Source organism: Sinocyclocheilus grahami, unplaced genomic scaffold (genome assembly GCF_001515645.1).
Source record: "Sinocyclocheilus grahami isolate Dianchi unplaced genomic scaffold, SAMN03320097.WGS_v1.1 scaffold780.1, whole genome shotgun sequence".
Lineage (NCBI taxonomy): Eukaryota > Metazoa > Chordata > Actinopteri > Cypriniformes > Cyprinidae > Sinocyclocheilus > Sinocyclocheilus grahami.
Genome location: NW_015505959.1, coordinates 356,706 through 363,000, shown reverse-complemented (window position 1 = coordinate 363,000; position 6,295 = coordinate 356,706).

Genomic DNA, 6,295 nt, shown 5'->3' with positions numbered 1-6,295 from the left:
TCTGTCTGTCTGTCTGTCTGTCTGTCTATCTATCTATCTGTCTATCTATCTATCTATCTATCTATCTATCTATCTATCTATCTATCTATCTATCTATCTATCTATCTATCTGTCTATCTGTCTATCTATCTATCTATCTATCTATCTATCTATCTATCTATCTATCTATCTATCTATCTATCTATCTATCTGTCTATCTGTCTGTCTGTCTGTCTCTCTGTCTGTCTGTCTATCTATCTATCTATCTATCTGTCTATCTGTCTGTCTGTCTGTCTGTCTGTCTGTCTGTCTGTCTGTCTGTCTGTCTATCTATCTATCTATCTATCTGTCTGTCTGTCTGTCTGTCTGTCTGTCTGTCTGTCTGTCTGTCTGTCTGTCTGTCTATCTGTCTGTCTATCTGTCTATCTGTCTGTCTGTCTATCTGTCTATCTGTCTATCTGTCTATCTGTCTGTCTGTCTGTCTGTCTATCTCTTCCTATTTCTTTCTCTTTAAAAGTGAGTACTGAAGTACACAAGCATCGATTGTAGAAATTTGATGCTATTTTCTGTCCCTCGTAATTTGTAGTGTAAAAGAAATGTCTTTAACAACCAAGGAATAGGCTATCTGATGCCGGGTACAAACAAATTATACAGTGAATTTATTTCATTAATATATAACTTGTGTTTTTTTGTCATAAAGATGCTTTTATGGCCTTTGCACATGCTTGCATTTTCAAGTTTGCATTGCTATATTTACAAAAATGCACATTTTGATGAGAAAAATAAAATAGCACTTTGTTTATTCTATAAACATCTCTATATACTATCTATAAAATGTAATATATACATATATATAATATATAGTATATAGACATGTTTATAGAATAAACAAAATGCTATTTTATTTTTCTCTTTTAAGGCAACTTTTCTTATTTAGTTTACCTTGATGTACTGAAATGGCTAAAATTAAAACATAAATAAAAATATTTAAAATAATATAAAAAAAAAAAAACGTACTAAAACTTTAATTAAAATTTAAATGAAAACAGAAAATAATATTATTATATATACAATTATTATTTTAATGTTAAAATAATATTATAGAAATATTAATAAAAACTATAATAGTATCTTAATGATACTAAAATAACCCTGCTCAGTATATGCTACTATATGCTAGTATATAGTACTATATTTTACTTAAAAATCCTGTAATATGAAGTTATATATCATCCATTACTTTCACTCTTTTAAAATGAAATATTTCATCAAAATCAACAAAAGTGCCAAAACGACATCATCATCCTTTCAGGAAGTGCACTTTTCAAGAACAACTGTATCTTTTTATATTGAGTTTGTAAGTGGGAGGCGATTTAAAAATATCCAAATATCTGAAAATATAATGTCACAACATACTGTACAGCGCTTATTATACGGCACAATGTCATTTATTAACCCTATAGTGTTTAAAATCCTACAGAAAATAACTTTAAATGAGCTTTTCTACAGGAGAACCCATTAGATATGGATAGTTTTTAATGAAGAGACTTTGCTGCAGTTGTTATTAGCAAAAATGAAAACCTAAATAGGCTCATGGAGGAATGACTGAGTAGTGAAAGCACTGATGATCTTCCCCAGTGGTGGATTTTTATTGATGCAAATAACAAGCATTTCATTGCATTTGAACTTCTTCGGCCTGCTGCACTTGCAGCTCACCACGACTCAGAAAACCGGCCACAGTTCTGGATGTCATGTCAGGAGAATGGCCTCTAGGTGGCAGTGTTGCTCATGTTTGCAACATCACACACTATTCTAGTTAACTATAAATAAATATATCAAACCTATGAATAAAAAATAAATAAATAAAACCATAAATAAACATTTGTTACTTCAAATCAATTAGATTGTAACTGGAATAAAATAAAACAAAAATTTAAACCTATTTTATTCCAGCTAGTTGCCAAGGCAACATTTCTCATTTTCTTCTAGTTTAACTTGATATACTAAAACAGAAAAAAAATAATAATTAAAAAAAATAATAATAATAATAATGATGAAAAAACACAACAAAATTACTAAAACTTTAACCAAAATTAAATGAAAACGGAAAAATAAAGAAATAAAGAAAACGTCAAAACGAATTCAAAATATGAATAGAAACTATAATAGTGTCTCATTTAATATTAAAATAACTCTGCATCACACTGGGTACAAGTTTAGATTGACATAGGCATATTACCATAACTGATTCATCATTTGATAAAACAAAATAACAATAATTTTAGTGTTATTTTAGAGTCAGTTAGATGCTAATATTGCTATTTATTAATATTTTGAGTTAGTTTTTATATTTTCTGTTTTCATCTTAAATGTATTAAAAGTTTTAGTATTTTTTAATTTTTATTTTTTAACATGTATATATGGTTTTTAAGAATATTCAAATAAAAAATAAATTGTTATTATTTCATTGTATTTGTTTCTGAAATGAAAAATGATGGTTGAAGGGTTTTTTACATTTTATTTAAAAAAATATTTTAATATATTTATTTTTATATAGTTTAATATAAGTATTTAATATATTTAACATGTTTTTTATTTAATTAATATTTTATTTAAAGTAACAAAAATGTTTTTTTTATGGTTTTATTTTTAGTTAAAAAGTAACAATATATACTACTTAAAAATAATTATAGATAAAAATACTCAAGGAGAACATGAAATGAAGAGTCTTTCATCCTGATGGGCCTTTAGCCTCACTGTACCCTATAAAAAAAAGGATCGCATGTAGTTAAAATGCCTTTTTAGAAATCGATCAGCTATTAAAAGTGATCCAGTTAGGTGTTTAGTGTAGTAAAATATTTCCAACACGTCACCAGACTTATGACATCCGACTGCAGCCCTGCATTGCATTCTTCAGATGAGACTCTTTCACCAAAGCATGTGCTTAACAACACACAGACATGATGTGTGCATGCATTAATGTATGACTTCACACATATCTGACGCCGCTCTGGAGATCTGCTGTCAGCGCATGGATAAAGAAGCTTGGTTTTGCAGCCGTGTGTTTCTCGAGTGCATGACGTCCCTCTTTTGCTTTGTCTATGCCCTGCTTTTTGGCAGTTGCTTATTAATTGCCTTTTCAGGTTTATTTGCCGTCTCTGTTCTCCCAGGGCCAGATGCACAGCCTAAGGCGACTGTTTAGACAAGTGTTTGCTGTGTAAGTAGTTACAACCTGCTAAATAATTCAACATCCAGCTTTCATATTCAGAAAAGCATTACAGCTCAATGATGTATGATTGCTGGTTTTGCAAAGAAAATTTAGCCAGAGATAAAACTAAGCCTTGGATTTAACTTTCATGTTGTGTTCCGTTCATTTTGACCCGGAGAGGACTTTCTTTTTCTTGAAAATGCCAGTTAATGCCATATTCACACATGACAACTTCACTAAAATGTTTTGAGAATTTCTGTACTTTTTTAGGATTTTTCCCTCACCTTTTTACACTTGTGCTGTTCTGGGTCAAAAAACTGCTTTAAAAAGGCCTAATTACCAAATATTGCATTCTTGTTGTAAACTTGTTTTCTTTCAGTTAGCACTGGTTTTGTATTTCTTTTTGGCACTAGGCCTCATTGGTCTGAGCTTATCTTCTCACTTTCTGAGGGAAAGTTTCTAAAATTATCCATCAATGTTTTGTTTGTTTTTTTACTCAGAAACTGAGGTGTATGAGCTCAGATCAATGAGGCCTGCGATCAATCAATGCCTAAAAGAATAACAAAACCTGTGCTGATTGAAAGAAAACCAGCTGACAAAAATATAATAGAGCATAACGAGAGATTTACAAGCAATTTTTAACAAGGCCAGTTTTGACTGGAAACACCAAATTAGATAAAGGATTTTCAGGATTTTGTATATTGTAATTATTGAATTAATCCACCATTGAAAATCCGTGTTTTGATCTGGGACTAAATCTACTTAATCTGAACTTTGAACAAACATTCTATTAAAGTAAGGAAGAACGTTTGATCATAACATTGAGAGAACCTTGACAGAATGTTGAGAACGTTCCCTGTTAGTTTGATGGTTCATGTAGAACTGTTAACATCCATAGAACCTTTTCAATGCGCAACAGGTTCTTTATAGTGAAACAGGTGTCTTTACACTAAGAAAAAAAGTTTTTCTTTGGGGAACCAAAAATAGTTCTTAAATGGCATTGCTGCGATTCTGTACGTTTCATTTTTAAGAGTGTACAATAGAAACATCTCACACAAACAGCTTTTGAAGGAATGCATGATGCAGATGAAGAGTGTGCCCCACCTCAGCAGTATGCGGGACACCGCCTTAAGACCAAACATTTCAACAACACACACTCCACGCATGCTTGGCATTCCTGTCACACACTGACATCTCACTGAAGGATCTGCTCTTACTGACAGGAAGTACGATTCAATCACACCAGGCTGCTGTTTGAAGGTAAAACACTCCCCTGTAGACCCTGCATGTAGACGACAGACGTCTCGGTTTCGGTGAATCTGGCCCGTGTGGATGCTGGTTACTATAAATGCCTGAGAGTTTTTCATTTGAACTAACAAAGAGACTTTGGTAATCAGGCTGTGCTGCAGAAATGACAACATTTACATTTCTTGAAGCAAATACTACCCCTTGTGAAAAAGAAGTGCACTTAAAATGTAGTGAATGTACATTTGTAGTGAACTTCAAAACTTCAAAGTTAAAAAAAAACAGATAATGCAATATTAATGAAATAGAAGGCCACTTAAATGTGCTAAAAGAGAGGCATATTCATGACTGTTTCTTAACGCACTTTCAAAAAGTGCACTTTGTAATAATATCAAATTCTATTTTAATAATCTTTTGTCATGCTTTTAAAAAGTACACTTATTTTGATGTGTACTAACATGCTAAAGCACATATGATTATAACTTTAACTGTACATTTAAAGCTGATATACTGTATTTTAAATGTACTAAATTGCAGCTTCTTCATTAAAAATATATTTAAATGCATGATATACAAATTTAAATGACATGTAGTCATAGTATAATATAGTTTGCAATAAATGCTCGTAGTACTTTTGGCAATTTATTTCAAAGACAGCAGAAGTAATTGATATAAAGATAATAAGATAATAAGAAGTGATATAAAGATATACTAAAGTATATTTAAGTGGGTCTAAAAGCACAAAAGTTCAGCTAATTGCATTTAATATAAAGTGAAACTATAAAACATGTTTATTTAATTGTCAATAACATGCACTTACGTTTCTGAAAACATTACATTCAGTGTATGCTATTAAAGTTTATTAAACAGTAGTCTTTTTTTTAAGAATGCTAAAGTGTATTTTTTGACAGCAGAAAAGAGGGCCATCATTTGCATTTGTAAATAATTTTTTCCCCCTGAGGTTGTCAATGTTGCTAAAGTTTCTGGCCTTGCAGACACAGCACTGATGTAGTGTAAGTGAAGATCTGCTCGTCTTTAACGGTCCAGGAGTCTGCAGCAGGTGAGTCTGACGCCTCGGCCACTGTCTGAGACGCCTTCCTGAATAATTCATTACAGTACTGGGATAAATTGCGAGGTGAACTGGCTGGTCTGGCTCTCTGAAGCAGCCGTATTTCTCTTTGTGTCGGCATGAATGTTAATGTGTCCAAATGACCGTTTGACCGCTGCTCTGTGATTATATAGGACTGGATATACCTTTGTTGCATGTGTGCATGTGCCTCAATGGATTCTGCCTTCATGGATGTTCCTATTTACACCTAGGAATAATGAATACAGAAATATTTATTTCATTATTAATTTTTATTTATTTAAATATAACAAAATGCTAGTATAAAATTGCAAACATTTGACTGTATACGAGCCACATAAAATTAATCTCATGCTTGCATGTATGCATGCATAAAATAAACAAACAAACAAATAAATAAATACTATTCTGACTACTACCTGCATAGTCATATACTGTATAAAGCATGCAATAAAGATGGTTTGAAGAAATTAAATATTTACGGAGCAATACAATGTCTAATCTTTGTATCTAATCTTTGTGCTGAAATGAAACTATTCTAATTCATTTCAAACTTGAACTCATCAGGTACATTCAGTCTGTTTTGGCAGTCAACCAAACCAGCTGACATGCACTAGCACACAGTAACCTGAACCTACACTGATGCGCCAACAAATCCTCGTCTTCCTGTAGGACCGTCTGAAGCCAGCGAAGGCCTGTCAATCATTAATCCACGGGCATTTAGAGCCATTAATCGGGGTTGAATTGGGCAACGGTACAGACAGACTACTGCAAAG